This window comes from Betta splendens, chromosome 7 (genome assembly GCF_900634795.4).
Source record: "Betta splendens chromosome 7, fBetSpl5.4, whole genome shotgun sequence".
Lineage (NCBI taxonomy): Eukaryota > Metazoa > Chordata > Actinopteri > Anabantiformes > Osphronemidae > Betta > Betta splendens.
Genome location: NC_040887.2, coordinates 16,923,599 through 16,937,431, shown reverse-complemented (window position 1 = coordinate 16,937,431; position 13,833 = coordinate 16,923,599). Strand labels below are relative to the sequence as shown.

Sequence of the window (13,833 nt, the reverse complement as noted above, 5' to 3'; positions counted from 1 at the left end):
TGTGATTGGGTTTGTGTTATACCTCGCTGGTGTCTGTGCGGTTTAAGAGCTCAACAACTCATCAGCAGCTCTGACTGAAGTGTCTGTTTGTTCAGTGGACTGACATGAAATATTTAATCCCGTCGTGTGATTCATCTTAAAACCCTGTGTGTCCTATATTAAGTGAATTGTTTCCTTGCTGGGACTTAAATCTTTGCAGCAAAATGTTCTTCTGTCTAATCAATAAAATCTACCTGTAGAAAACTGTTTCTCATTCACATCAGGAGAAATGGAGAAAATCATTTCACACCCCATGACGGGAGGTTTGTCTTCCGAGGAGGCAAAGCAGGCCGATCTCTGCTTTGCCTGGGTCAGCTCCATGTTCCTCTCTGGTCCTGTCTACCTGCTAAAGATGCCAGAAAAAGGCTGTTTGGGGGAATGATGCATCAAAGAGAGAAACTTTGTACCAGACCAGACTGTAATATTTGCTATAGCCCAGCTGTCATGCAGGGGCGGAGTAAATAACCTGCTTGACTGTCTGCTCTCTGGCCCCAGGCAACACTCAGATTGTGTGCAACACCTTATTTTTGTGATGTGGAGATCATTGGATTAGAGCCTCAGTTCTACAGTCGCCTGTGAAGAAAGGGGATGAGGCCGTATGAGCGTGTCCGTTGCAGGCAGCTCTGCACAGCTGTTATCTTAGAAGATTTGCTGGAGGCTGGCTTGGTTCTGCTAATTCACTTTATTTATGTTGTTTCTTTTGTTTGCAGTATGTGTGCAGTGTGTGACTTCATGGTTCCTGAAGTGTGATGGAGTCATTAGAATTTCAAATAGCTAATAGTTGCGGTCGCTAGGGGGCAGCGTTGCTCCACACAGAGCTTCTTAATCTCTGTGTATCAGCGTCTGTTTAGTTGATCCACAGTAAACGAGATAATTAGAAGATGTCAGAAAGTGCATTCTGAACAGGTCCCCAGTTTGTACAGTACATACATAACAGACGACCATGAACAGATGAAAGTCTTTGCAGCAGGATGACGTGCAGACGGGATGGAGGTTACGCTGCTTCATGATATCTGCTTCCTGAAGGTGCTACAGTAAGTGTAAAACACCAACGCAAACTGTCATGCGGGACTAAGCTGGATGTTGTTGTGCTAAATTAAAAAGATTAAAATGATTTAATAAACTCAGCTCTGCGGCTGCTCAGACATCGCAGCACTGGGTCATTATTTGTCCAGTAGAGCTCAGATGAGACTGGCTGATTGGATGAGCTGCCTGTTACACTGCATGCGTTATGTTAAAATGTGCCTTAAAGTTACAAATAGCCCTCAGTCACATTTGGATTTTTGATATTTGATGGTGTAGTCAAAGGCAAGAAGCTGAAGGAATGTTGGAAACGAAGCACAAACATTATAACATTATAATTATAATAATTCTAGTATAATATATTATAACAAACAGCCGCCAGTGTTTTTCCAGGAACCGTAGATGATGTAGCCTGAATCTGCTGTATGAATCATGGCTGAACCCTGTACTGGATCACTGTGGTTACAAGTCCTTCTCTAACGGCTGATTAGAAAACATGTTGGTCACTCAGCAACAGTTTCATTTGAAGTCTGTGTGGCGTTGTCCCCAGTCATTAGCTAAGAAAAGGTAGAGCTGCTGTTTGAGAGCGGATGAGAGCAGAACACCTGCTGTAACCTCCAGATGCCATTCATACACTTCTGCAGGGGGGGAAATTCACTTCCACATCTGAATCAGTACGAAAGACAACTATTCACAATATCCCTGGTATCAGCTTTAAACAAACCAGAGTGGCTGAATGAAAGAGTCACACCTTCTTACCAGCGTTAACCAGGTAAATGTTAGTTGGAAACTTACCCATGGAGATGGAAAAATGCCACATCTGCAACAAACTGAATTCCTCATGCTGCGCTTTGTGTGGATGAACCTGCCTGAGGAAACTACAACTGGAATTAAAAATTAGAAATATTAAGAAATCTTAATTCCACGAAAAACCACTGCACCTGGAAAACCTTGAACTTCCAGATGCAAACGTGGAAAATGCTTAACAAAACAAGAAACAAATGCAAAGTGTGTGAAAATAATACAAACAAGGATTTGGTGACGATGGGACGAACAGCCTGAACCAACATGAAATGAGTTGACAAAACAAAATCACTAAGAGTGATCGATGTGCTTCATAGATAGAGTCAATGGGGAAAACAGTCACATTTGAACTTGAAGTAACTCTACCTTGCATGTCAGAACCTGGATAAAAACAGATTCATCTGTTTGAACACATTGGTGGCTGGTGGACGGGCCAAACCTAATGGACCTGAAACAACAAGCGCCGGCTGTGTCAATGTACGATTTAATGAGCAAACATGCAAACCTCACATTAACTGACAACACAGAGACAGCGTGAAGTTGAACGCAGCGAGGCATTAGCATTGGGCTCCACGGCCTAAGAGAGAGATGGATCGTCCAGCAAACACAGGCAGATGGATGAGGACAAGACTTAACTGAATGCGTAGACGCCTCATTACGTAGAGAAGCATCGGGAGCGGAGGACGCCGCCATATGCCACCGTTGTTTTCCACACAGGGACACAAACGTTATTACCCTGTGTGCAGGGGACTGGGTGACGTTTGCTGCTGTTACTGTGACAACAGTGGGTGCGATCCAGTGGCATCCCTCGGCTGGGAAAAGGCGACCCCAGAAAGTGGAGGGATGTGAAACACGTTTAAATGAGATTTAAACACACACGTAGCACCAAAAATAAGCTTTGTGAGGAAAATTATGTGTTGAGCAACATGTGCCAGATGTACAGTAGTGGTTTGAGGTACAGTCTCACGTCATCGTCTCTGCTCTCTAGCATTTGCGATGTGTTACAGAGAGAACTAGGGTCCAGCAGACTGACATGCAACGTGCGGCTGCACCAACAAAAGGAAATGAAGGTTTTCATCAGGCAGGAGTGATATGTGTGAAATCTTTTGATCAGCTCAGTGAAAGCTCAGTCACAGCATGGGGGCGGACTGAAACAGCCACAGAACCTCCTCATCCCCAGCTCTCAGTTCAGGGACAGATTCATGCAGGTACTCGCCTGAGCCGCGCTGCTCTGTGCCGCTTTCTACAGACGCAAAACAAAGAGTCACATGGATCCATACAAAGACAGAGGACACACAGTGGAAACACAGAAACAGCCTGCTCCACATCACTGGCTAAATGTAACTTACCTCTGTGTGTGTGTGGAGAGGGGGGCCCTTGTAAATAGGTTTATATGCTTTATAAAATGATAGAGTTTCACTTTGTAAACATGGGTATTGTAAGAGGAAGGTTGGTGACATTGTCCAGATTTTCCTAGAACGCTTTCAGAGAAAATGCAAAGAATGTAAAAGCTTTTCACTAAATCAATTAATGGATTCTCTCCTTTCATTTTATCATTTCTTCAGACCTTGTAACTGTGCATGAACCTATATTACCTTTTACCTATAGAACCTTGTATTTGAAGTTGTGTGTGAACCTTAAACTACGCTTCTTTCTACTTATTCAACAAAAAATAAAGGCAAATAAAATAATAAGTATTCTTTCAATGCAGTCCAAATCAAAGCAGTACTGTGACGCTACATAGGAAATTCGGATCCAGGAAATGGAAGTGAGGTAAAGGATTAAAGTGAGGTTTGGACCTGGTTTTCCTTCTAGTGACACGTGAGTTTGCTAAAATCCACTGAACAACACAAACCAATGTTCAACACCCGTCCAAGTGTGTCACCAAGAACCTGATGACGAAACACAACAATAAACGATGTACTTCACTACTTTGCAGGTTGTAGTATTTACACTCCTCAGATAGACGCTAACGGGTTTAGGAATTCCTTTAGTGAATGACATCATCACACCAGTCGGTTCTTTAATATCAGCCGCAAAGCAGCTTGTGGGCCATTGATTTTATTCGCTTCAGTCCAAAACACTTCTGTTTCAGCTCAAAAGCAGGAAAGCACTGGTTCAGATCTGTTCAGTCTGCGGAGCCGTAAATAAAGACACACAGATATTTGATACACATGCGTTTAATACTAGACAGCACGTGTCCTCACGGGAGGAAACTCTGACAGAGTGGATGACATGTGGTATGTGACCAAACAAGCTCAATAATATCGACTTCACTGGAAAAAATCCATTTCAGAGGCTACTCTGTAACAGCTGATACAGTAACCATCTGTGTGTCTATTAACACGTGACCAGGTCTAAGTGCTATTTGATTGATTTCTTCTCATACATTATTCGTTACAGGTATGTGAACATGCAGGTTAAGATATAGGGTAAATACCACAAACCACAGAGATGCAAACAAAGGTGAAGCTAAATGTCAAATCAGTAACCTCTGCCTATGAATGCTGAAGCTTTCACTGTATTGTTATTCCAGTCTTTATAGATTATTTTTCTTCTGTAGGTTTTACGGCTAGTAGTTAACTAGTCCGGCATGCTTTTAGCTACAGAAACTATTCAAATATTTTTCAACTTTTTAAAGAGAAATGTGATTCCATTTAACTTTTTCATATCTTTTATAGTTTTTAAATTATTAAACTTTCTTCAACTTTTTTTCACCCTATTGAAATGAATTGGGACATCGTGTTCATGGATATCATAGATATTCAGCTAACGTTTAATGCTTTAAGCTATTTGTTTTAATGTTTCAGTGTGTTTTTAAAATTAAATTCAACATTATAGCATTCAGCAATAAATTCAGCATTACAACATTCTGTGCATTTTCTTATGAAAATGCTTTATCTGGTTTTAAGTGTTGCCTCGTTATCCTGAAGATGTGTAATGCTGACGGGAACCAGGAGCAGCTGTTCTGCCTGTTTCTAATCCCCCAGCTCCTTTATTCCAGTTACACCCTTTGACTGTGACGTTCCCTGTCTGTCTGTATCTCAGCGTCTCATCTGAGATAAGCTGAGGCCAACATGTGGCTAATGTTCCCTGCTTCATGCAGCCTTTGGCTTCACCAGCTAATTTAGAACTAAGTGATCAATCACTTATGCACCTGCTTTAAGTATAATCTGTAGACCTGAGCTGTATGAGGGTTAAGATGTGGTTTAAGGGCATGAAGTGAAATGTTGTTGGATTGGAGCCAGGCTTTGACGAACTGTATGCCTTTAAGTCAGTGTTAGGGTAGGAGTTGGGAACAGATTATGTCAATGACTGTCCTCACAAAGATGGAAATGTGTGTCACTGTAACTACAACACACGCAGCGCACATGGAATGGTTTGAATGATGAGGAGAGCAAATGTCTGTTTATCCTTTGGCTCCTGCTTTTCTGTAATTCACAGTGATGGATAGGTAATCAGCTAATGATATGAGCATGAGAGGAAGGGGGGGCGGAGCAGCGAGAACTGAAGAAAAGTGCTGAACAGTCAAACCTTCTGTTCTATGTCAACCATATAAAACCTTTGCTGGCCCACAAGTCTTGCCAAGAGCAAAGGGCCATGGAACAAAGGTGCTGGTCTTCCCAACAAACCAGGGCCATCCAACGCTCTTTGCTAATCAGGCAACTTTTCCACCTGTTGATAGACTGAACAACCTGTAGAATGTAATCAGCAGCAGGACGTGGCCCTGGAGGACGTTTTCACACCCCCTCGACACTACACTGACATAACATGATTTAGGGGTTTGTCCATTCTGTCCAATCTGGAGCTAAAAGGGAAGTACGTCATTTTGAAGGATTCTTAAATAAAACAGTCTGAAGACTTTAGCCGCATGCTAGAGTTCAAACAACAGTGACCAAGGTGCTTCATCCTCTACAGGAAACAGGTCGGGTACAGTGTTTTTGTTCGAAGCGTCACCTTCTGGCTGGGACAGGAACTGCATTGCTGGTGCTAAAATGGGGAGTTGCATTGGAACGTTATGGCCTCTATTCAAGGGAGGGGGACAAAATGTGTCCGTGAGGTGCCCAATAGCTGCCACATCTGGCTCCATCTGTTACTTTACCAGCGGTCATTCTGTAGACGAGCGGTGCTGGCCACTAGATGGCGCAGCGACATCACTGAGTGGCTGTTAAAAGTGGTTCTGATTCTGGTTCTGTATGGTTGACGCTTAGGGGTCAGTCCAGCTAACAGAGCAAAGAAATTGTATGCCAAAAAATTAAAATTTTAACTTCACGCTGTGCAACAATCAGCAGAACAAAACAAAAAAAACCCCAAAACCTAACTATTCCGCATGAACTGAATTTCAGAATAAGAGAATAATAATGAATATATTGTTGGTGGCATCTTCTAGTATCTGTACGCGTCCTCACCTACTGCACGGCTCAGCTGCCTCATCCCTCCTCCCTCACCAATAGCTGCTCTGTCTGTTCCTGTCTCCAGTGAGCTTACAACAATATTCATCAGTGAGTGTGTGTGTGGTGAAACACGGTGGACGGTCAACTCTTCCACATGTTAATCTTATTCCTTTTTTCAACTAAATGCTCTTCCCTGAAATTACCAGCGAGGCACTGGCACATCTATTATCTCCTCCAAGTTCAAACAAACCACTGCTGCAGTCACAGCTCTGGTTTTTGGATCCTTATTTGGGTCCAAATGATTCTAGCACATTCCTGACGAGTGTGTGACTAAATACAGACACGTGTTAGCAAAATCCATCTTTTCCTTTTAGCACATCTGACCTATGTTTCCTACCATGTGTCTAAATGAAAGGATGTGTTTTGGCTCCAGTTCAGACAATAGATTGTCTCCATTGGTCTGAGACTGTGGCTTCACACCCACAGACTGAACAAGCTGCTTTCAGGGCGTGACACTTCAAAACGAATCAGATCAAGAAAGGTCATGAATTCAAAAACAGTCAACTCTCCACGACCTCAAAGTCAGGTCTGCTGAACTCCTGTCTTCATCTGTTGGTTCTGTTACTCGTGTTGTGTCGTGTTCATGATACTCAGGAGTCACTTTCTTTTTTAAGATCCGTCAAAACCTATTTTCTCTGGGATTATTCACATTAAGTAAGACGACCATCCACCAACAGAGACGGTCAGAATCTGTCTAGAAGTCTTTCAGCTCGTCTTCTTCACTGCGAGAATCTGACTGTATCTGTAAAATCCCAGATCTCAGAGAAAACAGTTCAGCTATTGGTGGAGAAACAAGCATGAGTGACAGGTCATAAAAACACGAGTTAATACTGTGGGGAAGCTCCTTTCTACCAAAAGAAAGAAACTGGACCGACACCGCAGACGGTTCCTTGTCTCCCAGAGGCTCATAAGCGTGAATAAGCTCTAGATAAATGGACTCGTTGCTCATCCTCCTGTAGAGAGGTCACACAGGAGGTTCATCACTGAGGTTACAATTACAGGATGCTTCAGTTTGATTCATGTGTGACAGACTCTACAGTAAAGAAACAGTTTTAGCCATGAGACAGTTGTTGTATTTTACACTAAAAGTTATTTTGTCTTGTGGGTTCTGCTGATTTGCATAGTTCTGCCTCAATGTGGATGTTGATGTTGGATGTTCTTGGTGTACATCAATACTGTAAATCTGTCTCTTTGTCAGTGGCTCCATTTTACACCAGGCACCGTATGAATGCCACTGATGGAGGTTTATTTAATGAGCATTATCAATATTACTATTTGCAAAAACTAGGCTTCATCTGTCAAACACCCCAATCTGCCAACAGAGGCTGCTTCTTCCTCCATCACTGGTTCACACAGGAACAGCAGCTCCTCTCTGACTCCTCTAGAACCAGAGTAACGCTATTAGTTGTCTGCTGTCGGGGGCGTGAGCCTGTGGCCATCGCCTTGTGAGCGAGGTCACCGCGCTGCGTGTCCAGGATGAGTCACATTCATAATCAGTGTAAAGTGGAGCCGTGGAGAAGTTGGGTGACCTAATATGATAATCAGTTTGAATGTGAAAACATCCCAGACATATTTAGCTCACACACAGAAGAAGCTGTGTCTCCAGGCCCTCTGACAATTACTGCATCTTCACTCCGCTCCGCTTCCTGTCTCCACCTCTTTCTTACACTTCTGTTTCATCTATTTCTGTGTCTTTACCTGGAGCGTGTTTACAGCCCACAGTCTGAAGCTGTGGAGCTGCTGGCGACAGAATCCAGTCCTTCCTACGTACAGTAGGAGGCCACAGACCTGATGTGGAGCTCCACTCCATGTTGGCCAAGCAAACGTAGTCTAACAGAACCCTTTGATTTATATTTCACACTGAAAATTCCGTATTAGCTCTTGCCTGCTGCCAACACCCACTGACAATTATTACCAGCTCTACATTCTCCACTGTGGACGAGTCCACAGCTCCGAGTGGGAGCACAGCTCTACACTGAGCAGCTCATTTTACCTTCACATCATTGGTCCCAACAAGTGACACAAAACAACCAGGTTTTAAACCAACGTGACATTTTCCTGGTAGCCAGTCGTGAAGCGTTTATCAGGCACCGCTCCCCTCCCCCCACAGTGCTTAATGTTGATTTTCATTTTCTCTAATGAATAATTTATGCATTGAAGCAGCCATAAGTCACTGCACTTCAATTAAGTTAAAAATGGAATCTGGGCTATAGTGGCCCTCAGCAGCAGCACTGGCAGCTGAGTGAGCTCATCAAACACCAGCCTCCCATCGAAGTCCGCCGTCGTTAACGTGATAGATGGATGGATCAATATCCTGCAACAACCGGTCCCCATCGTCTGTATGTTACAAACTAAAAGGATCACTGCCGGTTAAGATTCTCTGTTTTGCATTTGCAGCAAAAAATGACTGCTGGTTCAATGTTATGATGAACAGTAAAACATTCACTAAATAAATCTTTTGATGTTTATCATCTTGTCAACCTGTGGCTCAAAATGTCTTCTCGCCCTATTTCGTCCCATTGCACTCCTCCACACGTCAGTCACATTGATGAACCGTCATCCTGCTTCTTACTATGAAACCTGTAAGAAACATGATCTGCAGCCTCAGCATCAGAAACTATCAGCAGTCATTTCATAGTTTACATGGTGACACTTCACACTACAATATTTAATATGTTTCTGATATGTTTCTCTGGCATTTGGAGCCTTGTCCGCTTCTACAGTGCTTGTTGCTCGTTGCTGGTTCTTTGCTGCCCTGTGCCCTCGGTGGGGCCTCCTCATGTTGGGGGCAGGGCTAAAGGAGGCTTAAAGTCTTCTACTGATGTGAGTGGAGGGACATGCAGGACAGAGATGGGTACATACTGTACAGTATATGCCGTTGTCCTGATACTCCCATGAGAAACACATCGATGTCTGGTACCACGTTTGCAGCTCGGCAGAGTCAGACGCTTTCGTATGTGATGCAGATGAATGCACATGTATTAGAATGCAGCATGTCTCCCAGTGGTTAGTACATACTGTTTTTATTGATTTACTGATACTAACATGATGTAACAGGAAGTCACCTATAGATGTAATTAAAGCAGTGTTCACACGATTTACAGTGTGGCTGAATATTGAATAGTTCTTACAATGAATGTTTAGTGATAATCAGTAGGTTGTAGAGGGCAGATTAACAAACCCAGCTCTTATAAGCACCTCCCACATGCCAGAGAAATTGAAGTTTGATGCCTTGCATGTTTCTTGGCCACATCTGTTTCTGATCAGGTGCTGAAACATCTGCTGGGCTGCTCACTAACAGCCACTGTCACCTGATCTTCAGTTTTGTGATTTGTAACAGTTTAGGTGAAGCTAGAAGATGGAACATTGACATTTAGCTTGTTAGTATGTCATGATGAGGTGTTTCACTTCTTTCCAGTTAACCACAAAGCTGGATATGGAAAGAAGGACTGAGGGAACATGTGTCTTGTTTATTTATACCTGCTCCTCAAAGGCTAAAACAATAACTAGTGTATGGGAGAAGAAGTGCAGAAGGAACAGCACAGGACAGAAAGTAACAGAAAATGCTGATTTAACAAAAAATGGCGTCTTTAACCTAATTCTAAATTTGTGCTCTTACTGTGCCCAAAGATACTGTACCCAAATCTATTTGGTCTGTTATTAATAACAATAATAATAATAATAATAATAATAATAATAATAATAATAATAATAATAATAATAATAATAATAATAATAATAATAATAATAATAATAATAAATAGATACAAATGCAAATAAATAAATACAAATACATATAAATAAATAAATAAATAAATAAATAAATAAATAAATAAATAAATAAATAAATAAATAAATAAATAAATAAATAATCCCCGTGAGGCTGAACCTGGAACCCTTTTAAACACTGCTGTAAGCAAAGATCCATGTTTATATTCATTTATCATGTCAGACATGTAGAATTAAAGACTTTATAGTATATAAGTAGTATAAGTATAGTATAAAGCCTAATTAAACCATAACATCAGTGAACTGCAGGTGTTTTAACAGAACGTTTCCGATGCAGCGCCGTCAGAATGAAAGCATCAGTCCTTTACATTCTGTGACTGTTCGCTCCGTCCAGATCGATCTGACCAAAAGGGAGCGATAGAGAGAACCGGGGAGGAACGGTGGAGACGCAGATGCTTGCTGCATCTTCATCCCAGCAGACCCCCCCCTCCTCTCTCTCTCTCTCTCCGGTGAAGTGGAGGTGAATCCGTTTTCGTCTCGCCCTCGTCAAACCTACACGGCCGGACTGACTGAGGTTTCGGATTTTGACCCCGGCTCTTTGATTCTTGGTGGCGGAGGAAGGAATTTGAAGGCAGCAGCGAGGGCGGGAGGTGGACGGACGCCGTCACGGAGCACGAGACGCCAACTTCCAGCGTCTGCGTCTGCGGGCAGCGGTGGACCGTTGGAGGTAAGACGTTCCGCTGCGGGGAGCATCTACCTCGGAGCCGGGGGACACGCGTCCGCGTCCGCGTCTCCGTCTGCACCGGCGGCTACAGGCTGGACGGGGACCGTATCCCAGTGTTTAGTTGAGCTCGCGCAGCTAAACGCTTCCCATAACACCGTATAGATCCTAATGGCGCGGCGCGTGCGTGACGTACTTCAATCTTAAAGTGTTGCATTTGTGCGTGTTGTGGCGCATCCGCGTGCGTCTGGCGCACTTGTTTCGTACCGTGTTGCACATCAGCGACCGTCGGATGATTTTATTTATGAGATTTGTGAAATTCTTAGTCGTTCTCGGCTCATTGGTTTGTGTGTGTGTGTGCGTGCGTGCGTGTCTTAGGTGTTGAGTGAATAATTATATGTTCTCAGGTGATTGATGTCAGTTCTAGTTTTTCTACGTTATGAATATATTTTTGTATTGATAATTGACTCATTGCAGGTTCTCAGATGTCTCAATTTGGATGAGCTACAGATCAGCATAACTACAGTTTATACTGCACCAAATACAAAAACATATTATTTATTACTGTAAAACAGACTAAACTGCATCAAATTGAATGATCTTTGCTTGAACATATTGTTTTATTCATTTTTAATTGTGTTTTTGTTTTGTTGTTTGTGTTCCTTTAAATTTTCCTGATTTTTTTCTAGACATCCTGTTGCATTTCAATGGTTCATGTTTACACATCCAGTACGCTAGAAGGGCATGTCACCGTCATCAGTCCAGTCCTTTTTCTGCTGTTGATGTAGGATCAGTCAGACTAAGTCCAGTGGCTGTGGGTTTACTTCTCATCTTTGTGTGCAGTATTTAGCTGCAGCCCTCTGTTGGGGTTAGTTCTTTGAGAAGGTTGTTATTTGTTAACAAAACAAAATGAACATTTCATATAATCAATAATCTACAATTCAGTTCCATTGAGAGCAATATAACCAGCAGCTTCTCAGTCTGCTTTGGCAGCTGAAGGTCCTTCTAAGAGATCGGCCATTCCTGACGTCTTAAAGTATTAACCCTGTGATGGCTGGACTCCACGTTCCCAGACCTGCTTCCACATGTCAAAGATAAAAGTCCAGGGGGATGGAGGCGGTGAAGGAGTCTTTGGATTCACCACCTCCTGAGTGAGATTTCTCTGCTAGTTCCACTCAGGGTTCTAATCTTTTGCAGTTTAGTGGTGAACTGGTGATCAGTCATACACTGTCCCTCTGGGTTTACCTTGCTATGTGTCTCTAGGTGGCTCACACCTGAAGCGCTGATCCTTTCATTGCAATAAACATATTTTTAGGCTTTTCCTGAGCTCCAACCTCAACGCCTGATACATTTATATTTAAACCTGATTCAGTTGAATCAAAACATCTTTTTAAAAAAGTTTCTAAATTAAAGGAAGATTAGAGCATGGCCTATAGATGTTTAGCACTAAAAGATCTTGGTTGCTTTTTTTTTTTTTTACAGCTGTCGTTTTCAGAGCAAAAGGAAAAAAAACAACGGATAGAAGTAACCAATAATGATTGGTGCACATTTTTTTCAAGCAGCTTTAAGTTCTTGATAGAAGCTGATGAATGTAGTTGAAGTACATCTACTGTACATGTACATCCTACAACTACATCATTCAGTGTTGAGCCACATTTCCTCCAATAAAAACTAAGCAAGAGCGATCAAATTTGGGTCAAAGCATGTTTATGCATTAGTTAACTCGTCAACAGTGACAACATGAGTTGTTGTTGTTTCCTTTGATGCTTTTGGAGAAACAGGCTCATCCACCCCAATGCGTCTCATGTAGGTTGACTCTACAGCTATAGTCTGAAGTTTGACTCAGTGACACAGACATAATCAGTTAAACAGCAGCTGATCGGTTTCAGGTAAAACTGATGGTTAATAATAGTAATACCTGAAATAACAATACCTTGGTTCAGCACTAAATCGAGGGTGTGGATGTGTTCACGTGTTCAGAGGATTGAATTCCTTCTGTTTGTTCATTGATATGAAGGTTTTCTATATATGTTTCACTGGAATGAGTCTCAAACCAAAAGTTTGAACGTGTTGACTGCACGATAGCACTGCTGCTATTATGTAACACATAAAAGCATTAGATCAAGGTTAATAGCTGTGATCAGATCGTTGGCCAAATTGACTTGTTGCTATGGAGATTGGATATTTAATGAAGCTACATTTGTGGTAGGGCTGTGAGAAGGGTGATTAATCGACTCTGTGCTCAGTAACACTCACAGGAACATGGAAACGACATCTGCTCACTGGCTCCAGGTTTGTTCTTTGTCCTGCGAGCATCAGTGAACCTGGACAAGCAGATGTCATTGAGGGAAAGTTGGGTCAGGTTTTATCAGACCGGCGCTGACTGAGCTGCTGTCAGGAGGAGGAGGAGCTGATGAAGGTGGCAGGGGTAGAGAATGAAAGAGCCGTTCTTCTTCTGCTCCAGTCCAGAGGAGGGGAACCGAGTGGGGGCGCTGCTGAAAGTGACTCATCACTCGTGGCAGTAGGTTCACGGTACAGTATATTCTGTCTGTGCTGGGGCCCAAGGTCACCGGGCTGCATTGAGGCCGCCCTCCACGTCTTGATACCCTTGAAGTTTGATGGCTTGGTTTTGTCCTGGCAGTGGAAGCCACTACCTTCTGCTTCAAACACACGTCTGTTGGTCATTAGCACCTTCTGCAGCGCTGGCCCCAACAGAACTGTAACGCTTTAAGCCGTAACATTTGGGATTCTTAGACACTATATTTTATAAAGCAGCATGTTCTGATGCCTTTGTTTATCACGTCTTACTGTATATGAGGCCCAGTTCTCTGTAGGCTAGTGCTGAGCTCACACCCTCATCAGACCGTCCGTCTGATGAGGGTGTGAGCTTTTCCAGGTCCTCTGTTAAACAGCAACAAGTGCTTTCTTTGCAGCGGAGGTTTTCTAGTAGCCCTCCCCTCGCCCTCTGCTTCTGTGCTACTATACAAGGGTAGATGAGGCTTTGTGTTTGGATGGCAGTCCAGACCAGCTCGTGGCACTGACGAGCTCTGGCTTCTCTGCTCC

General features: G+C 42.9%; 1 protein-coding gene across 1 annotated transcript in view; it reads left to right on the top strand.

The window, feature by feature from the left end:
• The first annotated feature begins 10,489 nt into the window (after nucleotides 1-10,489).
• The window catches only part of oprl1 (opiate receptor-like 1), a 32,953-nt gene continuing 29,609 nt past the window's right edge, over nucleotides 10,490-13,833 (top strand). Inside the window, exon 1 of the mRNA XM_029156449.3 lies at nucleotides 10,490-10,776. The gene's annotated coding sequence lies outside the window, so the exon portion shown is untranslated. The remainder of the gene's footprint in view (nucleotides 10,777-13,833) is intronic.